The following is a 25080-nucleotide window of genomic DNA, read 5'->3' on the forward strand; positions in this document are numbered from 1 at the left end:
CACAGAACCATGACACTCTCATCCGCTTAGTGACCATCAATTCTCTACTCACGTTTCCGTTTGCTATTGATATTATTAGTGCACATTATGTCTGTTAAAAAAATCATTTTTATCCCCTTGCTGGATATTCTACTGTAGAATAGAAGTGTGTTGAGTTACATTCTGTTTACTTTTTTAACCCACTCAGGTTTGAAGGTGGATATAAATTCTGACACAGTGTCAGAGGGAGAGACAGTGGAACTGACCTGTACAGCAACCTGCACTTACCCGACTGGGAGCAACAGCTTCATCTGGTACAAGAATGAGCAGCTTCTGACTGGCGACAACAGGATCTACCAGCCCTATAGAATCCTTAAATTCACTGCCAGAAGTGGAGATACGGGCAGATACTCCTGTGCTGTAAGAGGCAATCAGCATCTTGTTTCCCCCGCCGTGACTCTCAGTGTGAGATGTGAGTGTTTGAGGTCACATTTGTGTGTTTTACATTCATTTATGCACAAGAACTAATTCTTCTGAGAGAACAAGCATTCCATTATCAGACAGATGGAAATTTTGGGCTCTCAGTTGACTTCAATCTTTAATTGAAATGAAAAACAGGACCATTTACAGTCATATGCATTCATACATTTATTGTAGGTTCTGTACAATGTGGAATTTTGTTGAATAACTCAGTATATTGCGTTATTGTATTTCTTCTTCTCACTCAGGTGTAAAGGTTGAAATTGAATCTAGCACAGTGAGTGAGGGAGTGAGGGTGACATTAACCTGTAAAATCACCTGCACTGACCTAACTGGCAGCCAAACATTCATCTGGTACAAGAATGGACAATCTTTACAACACACCGCACAGAAATATCAACAAGATGACTACCTTCAGTTCAAAGCCAGCAGTGGAGATGCAGGCAGCTACTACTGTGCAGTGACAGGTCATGAGAATCTCCCATCCCCAGCAGTGACTCTCTGTGAGTATTTGAGGACAATCTCATACATTTAACTTTACTGAGTCTCATTTGTTACTCATTTTGAAAAAGCGGTGATGCGGTTGGACTTTAATGTACCTTTAAAAGACATGAGAACAGGGCAGATATTGATTAGGAAATGGAAGTGATTATGTTTAGAAACAATATCGGATTAAGTTAATTCTAAAAATTGAAAGAAAGATGGCATTGCAATAATAGCAAAACAAAATGACATATTGGAAACATTGAGGAAAAGGAAACATACTTTAACTGAGGTAAGTGTGACATCTATATAAAACTGCAGAACCTGTAATTTTCTCTTTCAGATCCTCCAAAGAGCACCTCAGTATCAGTGGGCCCCTCTGGTGAAATAGCGGAGGGCAGTTCAGTGACTCTGACCTGCAGCAGTGATGCCAACCCACCAGTGCAGAGATACGCCTGGTATAAGAATAATAGAGCTGTATCCTCAGAGACAGGAGGACCAGTGGACAGTTACACCATTAAAAACATCACACTGCAGGATGCAGGAGAATACTACTGTGAGGCAGGGAATGGGATTGGGACAAACAGATCTCCTCCGAAACGTCTTGATGTGCAGTGTGAGTATATCAGTGCATCTCAGCTTCAGACACACAGAGCAGAGAGTCAGTATCTCCTGAGTGTCTTTGGGTAACTTCACAGCAGTCAGACACTAAGTAAAGCAGACACACTGGCCAGTGGAGGAGAAATCAGATATAATTACTTCATCACACAGTGATGAGTCTTATCATACTGACATACTGTCTTAAGTAAAACATGTAGTCATTTTGAGTTTGCAGAGGGCAAAACAGGTACCACATGTAACTGTTCAGCTTCAAAAAAATGAAGTTATCATTATTAATGAAGATGCTAAAAAGACATATCTAAATACTGCTGTCACTTTTGAAAACTTGATTCTGCTGCATCATTTTCCAACTACCATAAAAAGCTACAGTATATCCAGTTCATTTTGTAACAATGCATGATATACTGGGATATTTACTGTAACATGTGCTGCAGTCCTTTTCCCCAAAAACCACACAATCCGTCATTGTTAGAGGCACCAAGGCTTTATTGTGCGCTCGATACCAAAAACACGAAAACAAAAACAAAACGAAACAAAACACAGACGATAAGGACGGGGATTAGATGGCATGCCGCTCCCGCGTGTGTCTCTCATTCCAGCACCCCGGTCTCACTGCAGGCAGAGCATATAAACTATTACCAATCAATTGTAACTGCAAACAGGCGTGGTTGTTAGCCAGCTATACTGCTCCCACTCTGCCTGCAGATGATGCCCTAACCACACCATCCCTCCACATCACATTGTGAGATTTCAGCTCCATTATTGGGATGGCAGGTATGCCATCCCGCCAAGTTACGCCTTGGTGGGGGCATGCCCCATACCTATACAGCACCGAGAGTTTGGCACTTTTCAGGGTTCCCCACAGAAATACAGCCACAGACACACAGCCCTTAAAAACATTAAATTCTGTACATTCTGACCCCATTTCAACAGACAGATTTCATAAACAACTTCACATGTCCACACAATAAAGCCCGAAACCACGGGGATTTTGCGTTTTCTTCTTCTTCTTCTTCTTCTTCTTTTTTCTCGCCGCCGATCCCACTAACAACATGTCTCCCCATTGGACATTTTACCGACACCAGCCAAATCTTCACCTACACGACCCAATCAAAAACTTGCATACACACGCAAAATACCCATACCTTTTTATTCTGAAACATTTCCAGTTTAAACAGCTAGCCTGCCTGTGGCCTAGTGGGCAATGTTACAGTCTTGGCACATGGGGTCCTAGGTTCAAGCCCAGCTACTACATTCTAGCAAAGCTAGCTACTAAGCAAGACTTCCTGTACCTGTGAAACTCACATTGATCGGGGCTACTGCCATCTACTGACATCAGTTAGTATTGAAATGCAAGTACAATTTTTGATGTTCCATAGTTTTGGAGAAGTTAGGTGCAATTGTTTTAAAGTTTTGTTAATTGAATCCCTTATCTGTTGCCAACACATCTGTGTTTTAAAAGATTTCTGAGCAGTGTGTTTGTGTGTGTGCGTGCGTGCATTTGTGTGTGTGTGTGTGTGTGTGTGTGTGTGCGCGTGCATTTGCGTATGTGTGCGCATGTGTGTGTGTGCGCGCCTGTGTTTGTGTGTGTATGTGCGTGTATGTGTGTCTGCGTGTTTGTGTGTGTGTGCGCGTGTGTGTGTGTGCCAGAGGGGATGGGGAGTGAATTACACCATTGAGAGAATCTGTGCCTTAAAGGGGTCTTCAGTAGACATGAGCTGCACTTACTCATATCCCAAACCTTACACAGTGCAGAAAACATTCTGGTTTATTCACTGGAACAAGCCACAGGAGCCTGAGGACCTGTCCCAGGACCCAGAGTACTCTCACCGTGTGGAGTACCTGGGGAATAAGAACAGTGACTGCACTTTTAGAATAAACCAGCTGAGAAAAAATGATTCAAAAACATACCGACTCAGGTTCTGGACTAACTGTGATCGATATACTGGAGAAACTGGTGTCACGTTGGAAGTCACTGGTAATTATTTTATGCTATAAACTCAGAGGATTCTCCTCCCACAAGTATGACTGGAAGCTTTATTACAGGTTTAATTTGCTGTTTGCAGGTCTACAGGTGATGGTGAATCCTGCCACAGTGACAGAGGGACAGAGTGTGAGACTGACCTGTAGCACCACCTGCACTCTGACTGGCAGCCCAGCCTTCATCTGGTACAGGGACGGATCTCCTCTGTCCATCACTGGTCAGAGTCACCAGTTCACAGCCAGCAGTGAAGATGCAGGCAGATACTCCTGTGCTGTAAAAGGCTATGAGCTTCATTCCCCTGCAGTGGCTCTAAATGTGAGATGTGAGTACCAGAGGCCAAACTTCTTCAAAACTCACAGTTTTGAAAGTTTTCAACTATAATTTTCAGCTAAATTGTAAAGATTATACTATGCTGCATGTAAACGTTCTGTCATTATAGCATCGGATTAATCTTCAATATCTGGAAAAGTTCCATGATGCAATGATTTGAAAACATGACGTATGCCTGAGTCAGGTTTAAATTTCACACGAAACTACAAATCATTGTTCCCTCTTTCAGATCGTCCCAGGAGCACCTCAGTATCAGTGAGCCCCTCTGGTGAAATAGTGGAGGGCAGTTCAGTGACTCTGACCTGCAGCAGTGATGCCAACCCACCAGTGCAGAACTACACCTGGTATAAGAAGAATGACACTGCTGGAGTCTGGCAGGCAGGATCAGGACAGAGTTTGAACTTTTCTAACTTTAGATCCTGGAACAGAGGACAGTACTACTGTGAGGCACAGAACAGACTTGGAGCTCAGAATGCTTCTGCTCTACTGGTCACAGTGCAAGGTAGGACCAGAACATATTTCATACAATATTTTATCTGACGCTGATTATGATCCAGAGGCTAAAAAGCAATGCTGATCATGTTATTGGTGCTACAATCCGAACCGGATCATGGTAGATAATGATGATGAGCAGTGTAACTAAAAGTATCATGATGCCAGCATTGAATTCAGTAAAATTCAAATGTACAGAAATTTCTAGTAAAGGTAGGCATATAAGGGGTGTATTTAAACATTTATAAACTTTCGCCTTAAGGACCATGGTGAGGCATGTTGTGAAATGAACACTGCTATATCATAACTGACAGGGCTACATCTCTCTGACTTTGCTTAGGAGGTCAGTCACTGATCGTGACTGCAGCTGTGGGAGTGGCTGAAATTTTGGCTCTTGTGTTTTTGGGTGTGTGCCTGAGGTACGTGGTTGTAAATGAGTTGGTTTGTAGTCACTCCAGTGTGAATTACTGTATGTCTGATTTAGACTCATAGTTTAAAACGAGTGTACATTTTTGTGGAATGTTTTTGTCAAGCATTAGCTACGTTACATCATGCTGATGCCATACTCCCCCTCTAATGTCTGATTAGTGCTTAGACCACTGCATTATTAGACATCTTGTTTTATTGAGATGTCAATTTTATAAACTCTGACTGATGCGTTTTAGTGTCCCAATTAGTTTATCAAACCTGTATGATGGGGTAACAGAATCCCCTTAAAGCTTGTTCTTAATATGAATCATGTGGACAGTAACAGACCATAACAAAGTCTTGTCAAGCACATCAATTTGCCCATGAGCTCCAGTGTTGGTTTGAATAAAGCATTACTACATTTACTGGGCAGGAAGAAACCTCTTATAACTCAGGATCATTTCCTGTAACCAAATGACATCTGAATAATAAAAAATATACACATACATCGGCACTATTACCTCAGCAATACACATCATTCAAACAAAAGTAAAATGCTGTTTATACAAGAGGGGGCTGTTTAAAGATTTGTCTGAAGGTAGATTTACTTTTTATTTTTCTTTCTTTTCTGAATAATCAGGAGGAGAAAATCAACAAGGCAGGTGAGTTAATGAAATCAGTCTACATATATGCATACATGTATTTATTTACGGATGTAATATAATTTTGATAATGCATAATGCATTCTTTAAGAAAAAATGGAAATTTGGTTAACACTGTCTATGATGCCTGTCTATAATGCATTATATACTTATAATGCATTAAAATCTGCTCATAATACAGTATAATTGGAGTAATGAAGATTGATTAATACTCATAATGCTTTATAACAGTAATCATGAGACATGATTTATTTATTTATATAGCACCTGTGTATTGCTAATGGGGATCCTAAATAAATAAATAAACCGTTCTTACAAATAAGTAGAAAGCATAGCAGTGTGTGCCATGTGACCTTGAAGGTTTATTAGATTATGTACAGATTTACAGTATGAGGTTATGATCTTCTATGTGTTGACATGCTTAATGGAAATATTTCAGGAGTTAATTATGTGTATTCCCCTGTTAAGGACAGTTTCATTTTCTCAAAAGGGGTTGCAGTTTGTGACAGTAACGTTACACAGTACAATACTGCTTATGCGCATGTAATTGTCTGTGCATTACATAGAGAGCCAGGGAGAATGACTTTTACTGTATGTGTTGTATTCACCTGTTTCCAGTGAATAAATACACACAGATTATTGTTGTTATGGTGGTTTATTGCTATTGGTTATTGCAAATATATGCTTTGGAATGAAAGAAGTACTTCAGAATGCAATCTTTCCAAAAGTTTATGAAAACCCACTGTAAAACAGGTCATGATAGAGACAAGAAATCGTATTAAGTGTATTACATTTGTATGTCTGGTTCAGTCGATATTGAACTGCTGATGGCATGTATTTGAAAATGAAACATTGATTCATTAGCTGATTTTTTTATATCAGGTTAAATGCATGTTTTGTCGTTAATGGGGGCGAGTAGCTCACTCCAGCTCTGAGGAGCTCACTGAAATGAACAGGACCTTTCTGTGGAACTTTCCCATCTTTCTCCTGCCTCTTTTATTTACCCTGCAGGGGAATGAAAGCCCCAATTATGGCAACGTCTCAGGGATGGCAATGAGTCACACTGGAACACAGGGTACGGACAGAGACGACGGTGAAGTTCCCCTCTACTCCTCTGTTCAGCCCGCTAACACCCGCAACCAGAGCGTCTCACTGGATAGACCAGAGTGTCTCACTGGATAGACCAGAGAGTCTCACTGGATAGACCAGAGTGTCTCACTGGGGAGAGCTGAGATTGTTGTGCTGTGATTTATGTTGGAAACAAAAACACAAAGAAGTATTTAGATTCTAACCATAGTAGATGTGTGACATTTACATCAGCGTGTACAATATTAGAAATTAATGGTAGCCAAAAAACGTGCATCCATAACACTTGGTCATGTAAGCATGTACAAAACAAACCCTGGAAACAAAAATACAAATGAGCATTTCAGACAAAAATGCAAATAAGCATTTCTGAGATTCCAGTACTTCTCACTACATCTGTAACAGTTTATATATTTATGTGTTTGCAGGACCGGGTGTTGCCTTGATGCACACTAATTCTATATTTTGGTTGTTTGTTTGTTTCAGTCCCAAAGCCCTGTTCAAGTTTTTTAAAATGTTGCAATCTCTCGCTGCTGCTTTGCTAAGAACTTCTCTGCCTGGTCAAAAGAAGAACGTGGTAATACGAGGACTGGATGTTCCGCTGATCTAGATTCATCATTTGGTTTGTTCTGCTTGTCAACTTTTTTCTCTTTTCATCTCCCTGCTGGGTGACCTCAGCCTATGACATCACAGTGATGTAATGTTTTCCAAAATTCCATATTACTGTTCTGTGGCTAAAGCTTCTGCTTGTGCTTCATGTTGCAAGGTGTGTCTAAATGTGATAAAGGCTCAGGCAGGATTGACTGAAATGAGAATGAGAATGTCTGTGACTTTAATAGAGTCTAAATGCGCTGTTTTCTCAATGCAGATCACCTGCACCATCCGTAAAGGAAGACTGTGTTCTCTACAGCACACTTCGAAAACTGGACATGTGAAAATAAACCAGGAAGATATCTTGCTTCATAAACTGTGGACCAATGCTGGTTATTCAGTGTAAATTTGGACATTTCTTTTGAATGTGTGAGCATTTTCTGAGTTTTTAAACAGCAACAACTTTAAACAGCAGATTGTCTGCAAAGTAAGGCGGTACGAACCAAAAATTTCCTTGACTGGATGATACATTTTAGAGTATTTATTAAAACCAGTGAACATAAACTCTCCTCATGAACTCACATGACCAGGATGACTGTGGTTATTGGGTCTGCAAAGATGTACTCAGAATGGATCATTCCTTTGGCATTCTATCAACATTTACATGCATATCATCTCATGTCTTCATATTGTACACAAAGTATTATCATGATGTTGGTGCCTGAAAGCCATTATCATTGCTGAATGTATTCGTTGGCCAAATGTACTGGAGAAATGGGCTTTATATGTAATTCAAAGATTATTATTATTATTTTTATTAATACTTGTATAACATTTACTATTACAGACATTCTTGTGCACATTTTGTGATTATATTATGCTTATTACTGAACTGATCCCATGTAGAGAATAAACTCACATAATTTAAATTCGTTCTTCACATTCATAGTGTTATTTATTTATTTTTTTTTGGTTTTTGTATGACGAAACGTACCATTAATTTTTTAAGCAATCATTCAATGAAACAAACAAAAAAAACATATGCTTGAAGAATTTTGTGAGTAGACCATGTACTGTAGGTGTTACCCCCTGAGTTCTGCTGATGGAATAGAACATGTGCAGGTACAGCACTAAATGGGCCTTTGACCCTCTGACCTTTAAAAAAAGAACATCTCACAGGGTCTGCAGGATTTCCAAATGAGAAAAGGCTAATATATATATATATATATATAAAAATATCTTTAAATCTGTAATCTTAATCTGTAACACCCAGATTCATGTAGGTCACACTTGCTGTTTGTGGCAGTGAAATTAACCTCAGGAGGAGAGATGAATGCAGTGCATTTTGTTTGCCTGTAGATGGCACTATTACTGCAGTATGTGAGTCCTGTATGAGCGTTTCAGATCAATTTCATGCAAGATCTTTTACTAAACTGAATTAAATAATCTGGTTTAGGTAATGGATTTTGCATGGGGCTCCTGAAGTATGTGTGTTTACCTGTGCCTGAGACCTATCACACCTTTTACAGTCTCATTAAAATTAATCTCTGCTGATTTTACAGACTGATTATACTGTACATATACTGGAATAGGCCAAGCCTCAGGCCTTAGCAACAGTTAGCAGATAACTAGTAGAAAACTAGTTAACTAACTAGCTTACTGCTGGTAGCTTTAGTGCACTTTGCCAATGCAGTCACAGATGTTTCAGTTCAGTCATGCACGTGCTGGAAGCATATTTTTATTCATTATTGCTTTTTTATATCTCAGGAATATAATGTTCATTTTGCTAGATACAGATGTACTGACATATATCTATATTTTGAAAACAGAAACAATGACTGTTATTTTGACATCTGTGAATGGAAGAAAGGTCTCAGCTAAATTGATACATGTGCTTATTTATGTGCATGCGTGCACATGAATCAGAAGCAACAAAAGTGAATGCAGTTAAAATGCATTAAAGAATGTATATAATTAATATAAAATAATGTTCTACAGTACATTAGTTTAGAGTAGTGCAACATCGCTCATCTGAGAAGAGAGGGGATATAAGATAAAACTGATAAGATGAAGTTCCTCTTCATACTCAGCATTGAAACTGAGACAGAGGCATGATATAAATATCTGTGGCACGTTTAAATTAAAACCAGTTTGTTTTCACTGTAAGCAAAACATAACAGTTTTCAGCCAACGGTATACGCAGACACTCGCTCATAACTAGCTTGGTTTGCTACTGCATTCTAGCAAAGCTAGCTACTAAGGAAGACTTCCTGTACCTGCGAATCTCACATTGATCGGCGGCTACTGCCATCTACTGACATCAGTTAGTATTGAAATACAAGTGTGTGTGTGTGTGTACGTGCCTGTATGTGTGTCTGCATGTGTGTGTGTCTGCATGTGTATGTGTGTGTATTTTTCAGGTGTTCTGAGCCAGAGGGGATGGGGAGTGACTTACACCCCTGAGAGAATCTGTGCCTTAAAGGGGTCTTCAGTAGACATGAGCTGCACTTACTCATATCCCACATCTCACACAGTGCAGAAAACATTCTGGGTTATTGACTGTGTAACCCACCTAAAGGTCAGTTAGCAGTAGGTAAATATTTTCGGGTTAAAGCTAGGTTCGTAAGGAGAGGTTATGAATGATGAGATGGACACAATGAACAACCAGAGCCAGAAAGTAAGTGCAAAATGGTTAAAACTGTATTAAAGAAAGTGTGATGACAACATGTAAAGCCAGCATTTACTTATCACATTCAACCACATTAATTTGTCTTCATATCAATGTCCTGAGTGTTGTAACTGTATTCACTGTCTATTAAGTTCTGAATGTCTTCTGTTCAGTCTGGTTTAGTTCAACTTAGTTTCAAGTCAGTTTTGTTGGTTGGGTGCACCCTTTTTGAAAAAAATAAAGTATCAAATAAAATTATGTAATTTCTCAATCACAATCCTACCACACCAGAGTGGGGCTGGGAGAAACAAGGGGTATCAGGGGGTCCTTCCTCAAGTGGATGAAGATGAACCAAGTTGGTCAGCTCGCCATCTCCCTCGTCAGGGAGAGAATCCTAGGTTCACAGGTTTCTTCTAGGGTATCCAAAAAACCCAGCCTGTATGATAACAGGCTATTATAACAACTGCATACTTTTCTCAATCTTAGTTCTTTTCTTTAAGGCATCATTGTAACCTCAAAAGTGTAAAAGTGTTACCAAAAAACCAAATAGTACTCTTTATAAATGCTCGACTGTACAGTTTCCTTTTATCAAATATTATATCGCTCTTTAACCATTTATCATGAATTATGATCAAGGTATTTTCCATGTAACTATAGCAAATAATTTTTAAACCATGAACTCAATATAAATGCATGGCAATAAACCTTTAACAATCAAGTAAATCATTAGTTGATTGTAAAATCATTTAAATGCATGTGAACTAACCCTCTTGCATTGTCATGCACAATGGAAGATACGGCTACATCATATACACCACTGTTGTGCACTAGCTAAGTGCTAGTGCGTGGTTTCTAACAGCACTGCATTAGCTAACTCCAACACAAGGTTATTGCATGGCACATTTATATACATATTACATGGCACATTCATACACGTATGATAGAACTACTATAACAATGCCATTCACGCTTTCAAATCGCAACATTCAACTTTATGTGAGAGAAACTCAATAGCTATATAAACCACGTGTGGCTAATGCCATTTTCAAGGAAACGCGGAGTTAATAACACACGTGTGGCTGCTACAATGGCGATACTTTAGCTAAATTTAAAATATAAACTCACCGAGATCCCAAAGGAAGAAACGGAAGTGTGCAAACTGAAAAATATTAAATCCCACGTGTGGCTAACGCTATTTTCAAGGAACACGGAGTTAACAGCACACCTGTTGCTGCTACAGTTACGATACTTTTGTAAAATTTAATATTTAAACTCACCAAGATCCCAAGGAAAGAAATTGAAGTGTGCGATCTGGAAAATATTTGGTCCCTGGGTCATTTAAGGAGCTGCTCTTTAAGTTTACTGCTTAAATTAATGATTATGATTTTCTACTTCTGATCGTCTTTTTCTCTCTCCCCTTCTCCCCTCTTGCTGTGCACTTTCTCCTGTGCGACAGACAGTCTCAACCAAGTCCTTGGGAGTGGGCGGGGCTAACTATTTTCCAGAATAATCTTAAGACATTACTACCTGTTACAGCCAATAAAACTAATGAGGGTTGCAAAACAAGTCCTCCTAACCCGTTAGGTAGGGAGCCCCTCTTCCTAAAAGCTATAGGACCCCTTTAAAGCGTTGCTATTTTTTCTAACAGGTTACACCTGGAACAGTAAACAGGAGGGTAAAGACCTGTCCAATGACCCAGAGTACTCTGACCGTGTGGAGTACCTGGGGAATAAGAACAGTGACTGCACTTTTAGAATAAACCAGCTGAGAGAAAGTGATTCAGCAATATATCGCTTCAAGTTCGTGACCGACCGTTATGGTGGAAAATATACTGGTCATTCTGGAGTCTCGTTGACAGGTAATTCTAAACTTTCTTTTTATACTATTAACTGCCAGTACTCCTAATTATTTTCTAATAGAAACAGAATGGTCTTTTTTATCATGTTGATTCTTGTGTGCAGGTCTTCAGGTGAAAGTGACAGAGAATGAGGCACAGAGTGTAACACACTGACCTGTAGCAGCACCTGCACTTTGAGTGGCAGCCCAACCTTTACCTGGTACGAGAATGGAAAAGTTGTGCCCTATAAGTATAAATACTCCCTCAATGTAGCCAGCACTGATGATACAGATCTCTACTCCTGTGCTACAGGAGGAGTCACTTCCCCTGCAGTCAATGTGAAATGTGAGTGTCTGCCCACCTTCTGTTTTACTGGGAAATAATGCATGCAGGGCCGGCCCGAGGCATAAGCAAACTAAGCGGCTGCTTAGGGCCCCCGTGGCCACCAGGGGGCCCCCATGCGGTATTCATCTCCTATCGCAAAACCAGCGGTAGTAATTTAAAACGGAATGACAACCAAATATTTCATAACAACGTAACTCATTTTGAAAAAGCGACGATGCAGTTGAACATTAATGTACCTTTAAAAGACATGAGAACAGGGCAGAAGAGCAACCTGCAGATAGTGATTAGGAAATGGAAATTATTGTGTTTACAAACGATGTCGGATCAAGGTAATCCTAAAATGCCCTCATTGGAAAGATTGCATTTGAATAATAGCCGTCAAACAAAATGTCATTATAATACACATTTGTAATTGTCCATTCTATCCTTACAGATATATGAGAATGTTTAATGTGTGAATTTTTATTCAAATATTATTTTATTTTATTTAATTCACAATTAACTTGCATTTACTTTGAACTGCACAGTAAAACTGCAGGACCTTTTCTCTTTCAGATGCTCCTAAAAACACCTCAGTATCAGTGAGCCCCTCTGGTGAAATAGTGGAGGGCAGTTCAGTGACTCTGACCTGCAGCAGCGATGCCAACCCACCAGTGCAGCGATACACCTGGTATAAGAATAATAGAGCTGTATCCTCAGAGACAGGAGGACCAGAGCACAGTTACACCATTAAAACCATCACACTGCAGGATATAAATCTCAAAGTGCTGTGTGAGTAATTCTGTACTGTCATTTAGAATGGCTTGGATGGGCAGCATCTTCAGTGAAAATAGCCAATGCATATAATTCTAAATGTTGCAGTCTGTCTGTTAAAGCTGAAAAGGGGAAGAACATGCAGTCAGATTATAATGCCTTATCCAAAAACGTCTGATATCCGATTGACTAGGCTCTATACCTACATTTCCATTCTAGTAATACAGTGTAGCATTCGGTCCGCCCAGGCAGCGGATTGGCCTGTCCAACCATGCTGTCCAAGCACAACATCTTACATCTCTGTGTAGTGCAAAGGTGTAAGGTGCTACATTGCCAGATGATAAAAGACGCAGGCATGTCTGAATTGTCTTGTGCCTTCTTTGTTAAGAAAACATTGCGCAGCATTGCTTTGGAATACTGCTTCTTTAATTTCGGTGAGGCAAGATAGCCTATATAGTTTGTAGTACAGTAACCTGACATCATTTTGATATCAATACTTTTAATGGCAGGCCTAGATTGAGCCAGTTTGAATGAATGAGTTATAGGCAGTGCTTTGCATGTGTGAGTAACTTGCCATTTTTGTGCATTGAAAACGTGTTTTTTATGAGATAATACAATGCCCTCTAGTTGGCGGTATCACCCTTTATCTGCCACCAAATAATTTTTAAAAGAGGAGGGAATGACTGCATGTGTTCACCACTTTATGCCAGCCAATCCAGAGAACAAGCATTCCATTATCAGACAGATTGAGATTTTGGGGTCTCAGTTGACTTCAACCTTTAATCGAAATGAAATGGTGGATTTACAGTAATATGCATTCATACATTTATTGTGGGTGCTGTACAATGTGGAATTTTGTTGAAATGAAGTCTGACATAAGGAGAGAGGGAGAGTGAGTGACACAAACCTGTAAAATCACCTGCACTGACCTGACTGGCAGCCAAACATTCATCTGGTACAAGAATGGACAATCTCAGTTTTACACCGCCCAGAAATATGAAAATCATAACTACCTTCAGTTCAAAGCCAGCAGTGGAGATGCAGGCAGCTACTCCTGTGCAGTAAGAGGCCATGAGAATCTCCCGTCCCCAGCAGTGACTCTCTGTGAGTATTTGAAGACAAACTCATACATTTAACTTTACTGAGCGTCATTTGTTACTAATTTTGAAAAGCGGTGATGCAGTTGTACTATAATGTACCTTTAAAAGACATGAGAACTGGGCAGAAGAGCAACCTGCAGATAATGATTAGGAAATGGAAGTTATTATGTTTAGAAACAATATCGGATTAAGTTAATTCTAAAAATTGAAAGAAAGATGGCATTGCAATAATAGCAGTCAAACAAAATGACATAATGGAAACATTGAGGAAAAGGAAACATACTTTAACTGAGGTAAGTGTGAGATCTATATAAAACTGCAGGACCTGTTATTTTCTCTTTCAGATCCTCCTCAGAGCATCTTATTATCAGTGCACCCCTCTGGTGAAATAGTGGGGGGCAGTTCAGTGAATCTGACCTGCAGCAGTGATGCCAATCCACCAGTGCAATACTACACCTGGTTTAAGAATAACAGAGTTGTATCCTCAGAGACAGGAGGACCAGAGGACAGTTACACCATTAAAACCATCACACTGCAGGATGCAGGAGAATACTACTGTGAGGCAGAGAATGGGATTGGGACAAACAGATCTCCTCCTAAGCGTCTTGACGTGCAGTGTGAGGAAATCAATGCATCTCAGCTTCAGACACACAGAGCAGACAGTCAGTATCTCGTCAGTGTCTTTTGACAACTACACAGCGGTAAGACACTGAGTAAAGCAGTCACACTGGCCAGTGGAGGAGAATGATGAGCCTGACCAGGCTAAATCAGCTGGCTGAGTTCAGGGGTGGATGAAATACATGGCAGGACTTTTACTTTCTGACCCCTGGAATGTCCACCTCTGCATTTTGCATTTGCACAGCACAGGGAAAAAAAGTATCACATGTAGCAGTTGAACTTTAACAAAATTAAGTTATCATTATTAATGAACATGCTAAAAATGATTATATCTGAATACTGCTGTCACTATTGAAACGTGTCTATCTGGTGACGTTTACCAGAACCCTAAAAAAGCTACAGTATATCCAGTTCATGACACAGGGGGAAATGACACACAGTGTGAGATTTCAGCTCCATTATAAACTTTAAAATAAATAAATAAATAAAATAAAAAATGTAAAACATTTTTCTATTGATTTCAGATGCTCCCAAGAACACAAGGTATTGGGACTATTTATAAAAAGGGCAGTACTTTATACATCGGATCATCTGATGGATGTGAATGCCCCCAAATCTTTCAGTCTGCTGGAGTACAGAACAAAAACAACAAAAATTGTATCACTGTCCTGATACTTTTCCAACTTATATCAATGTATTCACATGGAGATAAAATAAACATTATATATTCAAACTTTATGTCTAGAGCCATCCTGGAGCAGAGCACAGCAATTTGCACTCTTTACTGTCATGGTGTGCACAAGGTAAATGTTTGCAATGAAAAAGCATCTGGGTACCAATCATCACTGAGAAGACATGATTATAGATATTCACCATTAGATATCAGAGAGATATGCAGTATGTTTACTAATTTGCTGTTGAATTCAGAGGAGCAGGTAGGAATGTTATGACCAAATGTCGTCTGGGATGACTGATCCACAGCTCCTGAAGGTCTGTTACTCACCCGCCCCCCCCCCCTCCCCCTTTTCAGCAGGAAGAAGACCACCAACAGAGAGAGAGGGAGAAGCAGATGCTCTCGTACTGTAAGTAACAAGTTCCCGCCTGGATATTCTCACCATTATAACCGTACCAGCCGTTCAGAAAAGCAAAGGACAGTTCTGTGTACAGGCTGTATTTTTATGAAACTACAAAGTCAGCAGGTCTGTGCTGAGCAGAAGACACAAAGCACAGATACACACCAGGCAAGTTACAGTTCATCCAGTTCATCACTGTGTGATGCAGTCATTTTCAGACATCCTCCTTATTTTTATTGGTGAAAACTATTGAGGATTATTCCCCACTTAACTCTCAATATGTTGTAATTGTATCTGTGGATATTATTTAGTATGATTTTTTAACATGTGAAAAATATAGGCTACTTCTGTAATGTAAATTCTTCAAGTGATTCTGTGATATATAATCCACTAAATCGACAGAGGAATCCGTTCTCGGGGACAACAGAGTGGATAGGGAATGCAAGGGACTGTGTGGCCACTCTGGTTCCCCTTTAACAGTGCAACTGGAGGCGCACTTATGTGTAACTGAGTCTCTTCCTGTGTCTCACCGCAGAGCAGAGCCTTCAGAGAGTGACAAACGCAGCCAGCGACACAAACTCTGTGCTTCAGAGAGCTGACGAGGCCTCAGTGTGGGATTAAAACACACAGAGGAGAGAATCTGCAGAGAATGAGAAATGATGGAGATCAGGGTGAAAGAGTCTCTTTTTGTGTTTAACTTTACAGAACTGCTGTCTGTTTCTGCTAGCTTATCCAATTTATAAAGGGCTGTTGGTGGAGGATTTTTCCCAGAGTACTGTAACCCTGCTGCAACATGCATGTTCATGTAACCCTGCTGCATACATGCTCCTGTGACACCGTTACACGTTTATATAACCCTGTTACACACACGCTCACAACTCATGTACATGCACATGTACTCTCTCACATTGAATAGGAAGATTATAATGCAGGTTAATGTAGATTACAGTCTCCAAACTCAAGTCACTTTTAAAGGCAAGGTCCAACATCTTTTAAAACAGTGTTTTAGCTTTACATTTTACATTGCCTTGTTAATGGTATTCACCCCATTTTTACTTTCTGTCTGTTTAGCTATTTGAAATAACGCATCTTTGTATTTGTTTTCTTTACATACATTGTTTTATTATGTCTATCAATATATTATGATTTATTTGAGCATTGTAAAGCACTGTGAACCTTGAACCTCCATATGAATTCCATTTTATTCATGTGTGGGCATCTATTTCGTCTCTGTGAAATGTGAAAGATACAATAATCCAATCGGCTGTATGTGGTAAAAATGATGAAGTATAAGCATTGAAATGCAACTAATTATGTGCATGAAGGACCGTATAACAGGCAAAGCCAAACCAAACTTCGAAAAGGTCACATGAACATCAACCACAGAAACAGCCCTTCTCCTCAGGACACTGAACTGAGGTGTGAAATAAAATAAAGAATAGAACAGGCTGAAGGAAGTGAGCAGCGCTTTAACTGTCTGTGGTCAGGGTGGCTCTTGCCTTGAAATTAGGCAGCTTCACCCGCAGCCGCGCGCGCTCTGCACAAAAGCGCCAAGCAGGGGCACCTCACAGTACCCGCTTTGAGGCACCAGAGCCGTGATACTTTCACAAAGATAACTACTCCTGTCCGCTCCTTTTATCTTCTGCGAAAGTAAGTGCAATCTTTATGTTGATCTGGGGGTTATAGGCTAGGCTACAGCAGCAAAATGTTGCCATTCACATTGGAACATGGTTCCCTCTTTTTTCTGGCTTTTAAGCTACTGTTAACATATTTTACACAGCTGTGATGCTCATGTAGCTCTTTAATGTTTTTATATGCATTATTGTGTACCAATATGTCAAATTACACAGTGAAGCTACATTCTTGTAAAATAATCTATGTTGTCTGTAATTTGATTTTATATTGTCATTGTCCAACCATGTTAAACCTGCGTGAGCTGCTGTCTGTCTTGGCCAGGACACTCTTGAAAAAGAGATTTTGAATCTCAACGAGACTCTCCTGGTTAAAGTAAAATGTAATAATATTTACAAATAGAAACAATTATTCTTAAAGCTTTGCATTTATCACAGTCAGTCTGCCATGCTCAGAAATATGAGCCTGTCAGCAGGGCCGTTTCAGACAGTTTGAAAACCGTTAAGATCACACCTCCTCTACCAGCGTAAGTGCATGATTTAGCCCTGTTTTATTCTTAATGGCTGTTAACACATTTTTTCATTGAGATGTAAAATAATGTAATGATTCAATAGAGTGCCTTGATAGAGGATGAGAGAAGAAATCTTTGATTTTTGCACGCTTCAATTTGTTGCATTTGTTGCAAACAGTAAAATAATTTAAGTACAGTGTTGTTGTTCTCTGATCTACGGATTACAGCAAGTGCTTTATTCTGTGTTAATCTAGTGATCCTAATGGAGATCAGTCTCTCTCACTGCTGAAAGGTGGCTATGTGACCAGTGGGGTAAATATGCACAGCATTCGTTAAAACAGTAAATTAGCTTTCTTAAAATTAAAATAATGTAAAAAGAAATCATAATAATAAAAAAATAAAAACAAAAAAAAGAATTGTTTTCTGAAAGTAACTCTTTCTTTTATTACTTTCCATGTTATCTGTTAAACGCTGAATATCAGTGATTCATTTTGTGGAATTTTGGTTATGGCTTAAAAAACAAAAGGCAATAATATAAGTTATGTTTTTTATATGTATGTTCAGGCCGATGCAGCCATGCCCCAAACATCCTCAACAGTATTTTTGTAAGCCCTTCTCTCTGCCTCAGGTAAACAATTTAGTTACTTCAGTTCTGCTTATTAATGCCAGTTTACAGGGGTTACAATATCTATCAGAAGCTAAAATCTATTTAGAATTACTAGGATTTCACATAACCTGTTTAACTCATTAGACAGGGAAAGCAAAAAATTAAAGACATATGCTACTGGAAATGGGAATCTAAATCGTATACACAAGATCACATACGTTGTTTACATGCCCTATTGGCGGACATCTGTTTTAATCTACACGTGTATGTTGCATAATCTGTGTTTGTCGTTTGTCCAGTTATGTGCTGAGCATGCACTGACGCTTTTGCACAAATGATGTTCCTAACGGATAAATAAAGTTATTTTTAATTTTAATTTGAATTTGGTTTAGGTATTCTAGGCTGAGCAGAATCTTTTTACATTTGTTTTTACCACACATCTGCTATGAAATGTAGAGCACAGAATTGTGAAATGTAGAGCATAGGATTGATCTGAAGTTCCTCTTTATGCTCAGCTCTGCAACAGAGATGAGTAGATTTCTTTGGCTTCATGACATGGGCAGAACTGTTAATGAACTGCATTTACTGGTGTGCTCTATTCCTGAAGAATAGATTTTGCCATCATTTCAACTTTTGTGAAACTAAATTTTATTCTAGAAATAATGTGTGTGTGTGTGTGTGTGTGTGTGTGTGTGCTTCTTCTTTGTATAGTCCTCAAGACCCCTGTCTGAAGATATTACAGTCTCATATTGTATTATATTCTGTGCCGATTATAATCTCCAAACTCAAGTCACTTTCAAAGGTAAGGTCCTAGATGTTTTTAAAACAGTGTTTTAGTACTTAATTTTACATTGCCTTGTTGTATTGATCACATATTTAAGTTTCTGTCTGGTTTTAGATATTTGAAAGAATGCATATTTATATTTGTTTTCTTTACATACATTGTTTCATTTTGTGTATCAATGTATTAAGGTTTATTTGAGCATTGTAAAGCACTGTGAACCTCAACCCTCTGCTCTGAAACATATTATCATTATTTTCTTCATATGGCCATCATGTTTTACCTGCCTTCCATTTAGTTCACGTGGGGATCAAATTCATCTCTTTGAAATATGCTATAATAATATTATACAATAGGTTTTATGTTGTAAAAGTCATCTTTATGAAATATCAGCATTGAAATGCAACTAATTATGTGCATGAAGGACCGTATAACAGGCAAAGCAAAACCAAAGTTCTGAAAAGTCACATGAAGATCAACCACAGAAACAGCGCTGCACCACCAGACACTGAACTGAGATGTGAATTAAAATAAAGAATACAACAGGCTGCAGGAAGTGAGCAGCGCTTTAACTGTCTGTGGTCAGAGTCACACTCTGGACCCCCAAACCACCATACTGCACTGCTGCCATACACAAAGATACGAAAACTACGCCTGTCCACTCCTTTCATCTTCTGTGAAAGTACAGTGTGTGCAATCTTTATGTTAATAAGCGGGTTATAGACCAAGCATCAGCAGCGTTTTGTTGATGTTCCAGCTTCATGTCAAACATCCGATGCATGAAACTTAAACACGACTGAGCTACATATGGTAGCAATGATAAAGCATGCTGTTTGTGGCAGTAAAATTTACCTAGGAGGGATAGATGGATGCAATACATTCAATCTACCTGTAGATGGGGCAATTATTAAAATCGATGAGTCCTGTATGTACATTTCAGATGAATTTCTTGGAAGATCTTTTACTAAACTGAGTTAAATAATGGTTTAGGTAATGAATTTTGTATAGGGCTCCTGAATGTATGGGTGTTTTCCTGTGCCTGATGCCTATCACACCTTTTACAATCACTTTTATTTTAACCTCTACTGTACATGTATTGGAATAGGGGTGGTATGGTGGTTCAGTGGGTAGCCTCACAGCAAGAAGGTACTGGGTTTGAATCTCGGTTTGGGGCCTTTGTGTCTGTAGTTTGCATGTACCTCCGGGTACTCCGGTTGCCTCCCATGGTCCAAAAACATGCAAATAGGCCAATTGGAGACTCTAAATTGCCCATAGGTATGAATGTGTGAGTGAATAGTGTGTGTTCCCTGCGATAGATTGGCAGCCTGACCAGAGTGTATTCCTGCCTCTCACCCAATGCATGCTTGGATAGGCTCCAGCACCAGCTCCAGCTCAGGATAAGCGGATATAGATAATGGATGGATTGATGGATGTATTGAAATAGGCAAAGCCTCAGATCTTAGCAACAGTTTGTGTTGTAATCCGGAATCATTTTTATAAAAACATAGTAGTTATGTTTATTTTATAAGCATAATGTGCAAAAATGAACATAATTATTAACATCTGAATTTCAATAATACAGTGGGGGCAAAAAAATGAGAATTACCCAGTCTTTTTGAAAAAGGCACTACTGGTCCAGTCGAGACACAAAGCAAACATTTCTGTATATTTTATTCAAACTCTTGTATCCAATAAAATTTAAAATGTGTATGATCTTCAGGAAGTGAATCAGAACTGTAACACATTCCACTTTTATATTTAGTGTGTAGCATTTCATTTGCGATCATATTCAGCCACACTGCTCTGTCTGCAAGGCTGTTTAATACTAATGGCTCATTAGCAAAGCACTGAGGCCAGAACAGGACTCTCTCCTGGTAAGTGCAGTATCATAGTATTTCATTTAATCAAAACTACCTCACTATAGTTTGTGGTGCAAGAAGATTAAACTGTAATCAAATATTAAATAAAATGCATTTTCGGACTATAAATGATTGCAGCCCCCTCGATACAAATATCATTGTTCAAGTAAAAGGTTGTTTGAATCTCTGCTTTCTGGAATCTTTGAGAGCTCTTCATAAAACCCAAAGCATTTTTAGGCGTTAGCAGCACATTAACTCACTGTGTGTGCTTGTGTAGTAATTTTTATTCTGCTATTTCTGCAAATTAATAGAATACTCTGACAGTCTTTCTTTGTGCTGTTCATTTTCACAGTGTAAATAATAATCAAGACCTGTGTATTTGGATAAATATTTTCAATCTGATGCAGCCATGCTCTTCAATACCTTGTTGGTAATCGTCCTCTCTGTGTCAGGTAAATTGTTCTTTTTTCTTTTTTCCAAATGTTGTTCTGATATTTCAGTCTACATATAAAGTATTTATCAGCATATTTATTAGTCTCTCTTCATTATCTCAATCAGAAGCCAAAGTAAATACATTTAAATTGCTTTAAGGAATGTATATAATTTATATAAAATAATGTTCTACTGTACATTAATTTAGAGCAGTGCAAAATCGCTCATCTGAAAAGAGAGGGGAAAAAGAGAAAACTGATAAGATGAAGTTTCTCTTCAGACTCAGCGATGAAACTGAGACAGAGGCATGATATAAATATCTGTGGCTGTACTAAATGATCGGAGCTGTTGATTGTGCATGTTGCATTCTTAGAATGACGACACAAGTATTCCGGTGCCACATTTTAATGAAAGCAGTTTGTTTCACTGCAAGCAAAACATAACAGTTTTGGGCCGAAGGTATATGCAGACAATTGCTCTTAACTTACTTGGTTTGCTACCACATTCTAGCAAAGCTAGCTACTAAGCATGACTTCCTGTACCTGCAAATCTCACATTGATCGGCGGCTACTGCCATCTACTGACATCAGTTAGTATTGGAGTACAAGTACAATTATTGATGTTTTATAGTTTTGGAGTTGTTAGGTGCAGTTGTGTTAAAGTTTTGTTAATTGAATCCCTTATTTGTCATATTGCCAACACATCTGTGTTTCAAAACATTTCTGAGCAGTGTGTTTGTGGCTGTGTGTGTGTGTATGCATGTATTTGCGTATGTGTGTGTGCGTATGTGTTTGTGTGTGTGTATGTGCAGGAGAATACTACTGTGAAGCAGCGAATGGGATGGGGACAAACACCTCTCCTCCTAAACGTCTTGATGAGCAGTGTGAGTAAATCAGTGCATCTCAGCTTCAGACACAAAGAGCAGAGAGTCAGTATCTCTTGAGGGTCTTTGGGTAACTTCACAGCAGTAAGACACTGAGTAAAGCAGTCACACTGGCCAGTGGAGGAGAAATCAATTATAATTACATTATCATACAGTGATGAGTGTGACTTTTCTTTAAATCTGCAATACCTGTTATTTTCTCTTTCAGATCCTCCGAAGAGTGTCTCAGTAGCAGTGAGCCCCTCTGGTGAAATAGTGGAGGGCAGATCAGTGACTCTGACCTGCAGCAGCGATGCCAACCCACCAGTGCAGAGATACATCTGGGTTAAGAATAATAGAGCTGTATCCCCATGGGGAGGATCTGACTGGAGTTATACCATTAATACCATCACAGTGCAGGATGCTGGAGAATACTACTGTGAGGCAGAGAATGGGATTGGGACAAAAACATCTCCTCCTATACGTCTTGATGTGCAATGTGAGTATATTACTGCATCTCAGCTTCAGACACACAGAGCAGAGAGTCAGTATCTCCTGAGTGTCTTTGGGTAACTTCACAGCAGTAAGACACTGAGTAAAGCAGTCACACTGGCCAGTGGAGGAGAAATCAGATATAATTTCATTATCATTCAGTGATGACTCTGATCATACTGACATGTTTTAGGTAAAACGTGTAGTCATTTTGAGTTTGCAATGGGCAAAAAAGGTACTTTAAAAAAATGAAGTTATCATTATTAATGAACATGCTAAAAAAGGACATATCTAAAAACTGCTGTCACTTTTGAAAACTTGATTTTGTTGTGTCATTTTCAAACTACCATACAAAGCTACAGTATATCCAGTTCATTTAGTAACAAAGCATGATATACTGGGATGCTTATTGTAACAGGTTCTGCAGTCCTTTTCCCCACAAACCACACAATCCGTCATTGGTAGAGGCACCAAGGCTTTATTGTGCGCTCGATACCAAAAACATGGAAACAAAAACAAAACAAAACAAAACAAAACACACACGATAAGGACGGGGATTAGATGGCATGCCGCTCCCGCGTGCGTCTCTCATTCCAGCACCCCGGTCTCACTGCAGGCAGAGCATATAAACTATTACCAATCAATTGTAATTGCAAACAGGCGTGGTTGTAAGTCAGCTATACTGCTCCCACTCCGCCTGCAGATGGCGCCCTAACCACACCACTGCTCCACATCACATTGTGAGATTTCAGCTCCATTATAAACATTACTTTGAAATAAATGTCTCTGCTAGTGTTTTGCGATGCAACACAGTGAGTGAGAAATTATATGGAATTGAGCACATTTTTCTAATGATTTTAGATGCTCCCAAGAATACCTCAGTGTGACTTTTCTTTAACACTGCAAGACCTGTTATTTTCTTTTTTAGATTCTCCGAAGAGCGTCTCAGTATCAGTGAGGCCCTCTGGTGAAATAGTGGAGGGCAGTTCAGTGACTCTGACCTGCAGCAGTGATGCCAACCCACCAGTGCAGATATACACCTGGTATAAGAATAATAGAGCTGTATCCCAATGGAGAGGATCAGAACAGAGTTACACCATTAATAAAATCAAATCTGGGGATGCTGGAGAATACTACTGTGAGGCACAGAATAAGATTGGGATAAATGAATCTCCTCCTAAACGTCTTGATGTGCAGTGTGAGTATATCAGTGCATCTCAGCTTCAGACACAAAGAGCAGAGAGTCAGTATCTCTTGAGGGTCTTTGGGTAACTTCACAGCAGTAAGACACTGAGTAAAGCAGTCACACTGGCCAGTGGAGGAGAAATCAATTATAATTACATTATCATACAGTGATGAGTGTGACTTTTCTTTAAATCTGCAATACCTGTTATTTTCTCTTTCAGATCCTCCGAAGAGTGTCTCAGTATCAGTGAGCCCCTCTGGTGAAATAGTGGAGGGCAGATCAGTGACTCTGACCTGCAGCAGTGATGCCAACCCACCAGTGCAGAGATACACCTGGGTTAAGAATAGAGCTGTATCCCCATGGGGAAGATCTGACCGGAGTTATACCATTAATACCATCACAGTGCAGGATGCTGGAGAATACTACTGTGAGGCAGAGAATGGGATTGGGACAAAAACATCTCCTCCTATACGTCTTGATGTGCAATGTGAGTATATTACTGCATCTCAGCTTCAGACACACAGAGCAGAGAGTCAGTATCTCCTGAGTGTCTTTGGGTAACTTCACAGCAGTAAGACACTGAGTAAAGCAGTCACACTGGCCAGTGGAGGAGAAATCAGATATAATTTCATTATCATTCAGTGATGACTCTGATCATACTGACATGTCTTAGGTAAAACGTCTAGTCATTTTGAGTTTGCAAAGGGCAAAAAAGATACCACATGCTGCTGTTCAACTTTAAAAAATGAAGTTATCATTATTAATGAAGATGCTAAAAAGACATCTAAATACTTCTGTCACTTTTTAAAACTTGATTCTGCTGTGTCATTTTCCAACTACCATAGAAAGCTACAGTATATCCAGTTCATTTTGTAACAAAGCATGATATACTGGGATATTTACTGTAACAGGTTCTGCAGTCCTTTTCCCCACAAACCACACAATCCGTCGTTGTTAGAGGCACCAAGGCTTTATTGTGCGCTCAATACCAAAAACATGGAAACAAAAACAAAACAAAACACACACAATAAGGAAGAGGATTAGATGGCATGCCACTCCTGCGGGCGTCTCTCATTCCAGCACCCCGGTCTCACTGCAGGCAGAGCATATAAACTATTACCAATCAATTGTAACTACAAGCAGGCATGGTTGTTAGCCAGCTATACTGCTCCCACTCCGCCTGCAGATGGCGACCTAACCACACCACT

At 39.3% G+C, this 25080-nt stretch overlaps 1 protein-coding gene and 3 long non-coding RNA genes across 6 annotated transcripts in view; 3 read left to right on the forward strand and 1 right to left on the reverse strand.

Annotated features, from left to right (window-relative positions):
* LOC118232142 (basement membrane-specific heparan sulfate proteoglycan core protein-like) overlaps positions 1 to 25080 on the forward strand; it is a 1449502-nt gene that overhangs the window by 72810 nt on the left and 1351612 nt on the right. The gene's annotated exons all lie outside the window — the stretch shown is intronic.
* LOC118232421 lies at positions 9794 to 11392 on the reverse strand. The gene is made up of 2 exons (XR_004766289.1): positions 11062 to 11392; positions 9794 to 10220 (listed from the first exon to the last, which is right to left on the reverse strand). It is a non-coding gene; the product is annotated as an uncharacterized LOC118232421 (long non-coding RNA).
* On the forward strand, positions 16807 to 21299 carry LOC118232477. 3 transcript variants are annotated; one of them, XR_004766312.1, is made up of 5 exons: positions 16807 to 17668; positions 17908 to 17965; positions 18218 to 18281; positions 18972 to 19062; positions 21253 to 21299. It is a non-coding gene; the product is annotated as an uncharacterized LOC118232477 (long non-coding RNA). The 3 variants fall into 3 exon arrangements; XR_004766310.1 differs by lacking the exon at positions 21253 to 21299 and having other exon boundaries at positions 18972 to 19135; XR_004766311.1 differs by lacking the exons at positions 17908 to 17965; positions 21253 to 21299 and having other exon boundaries at positions 18972 to 19135.
* LOC118232636 lies at positions 21311 to 22463 on the forward strand. Its single transcript, XR_004766361.1, has 3 exons — positions 21311 to 21352; positions 22144 to 22215; positions 22424 to 22463. It is a non-coding gene; the product is annotated as an uncharacterized LOC118232636 (long non-coding RNA).

The sequence above is a fragment of the Anguilla anguilla genome, chromosome 1 (genome assembly GCF_013347855.1).
Source record: "Anguilla anguilla isolate fAngAng1 chromosome 1, fAngAng1.pri, whole genome shotgun sequence".
Lineage (NCBI taxonomy): Eukaryota > Metazoa > Chordata > Actinopteri > Anguilliformes > Anguillidae > Anguilla > Anguilla anguilla.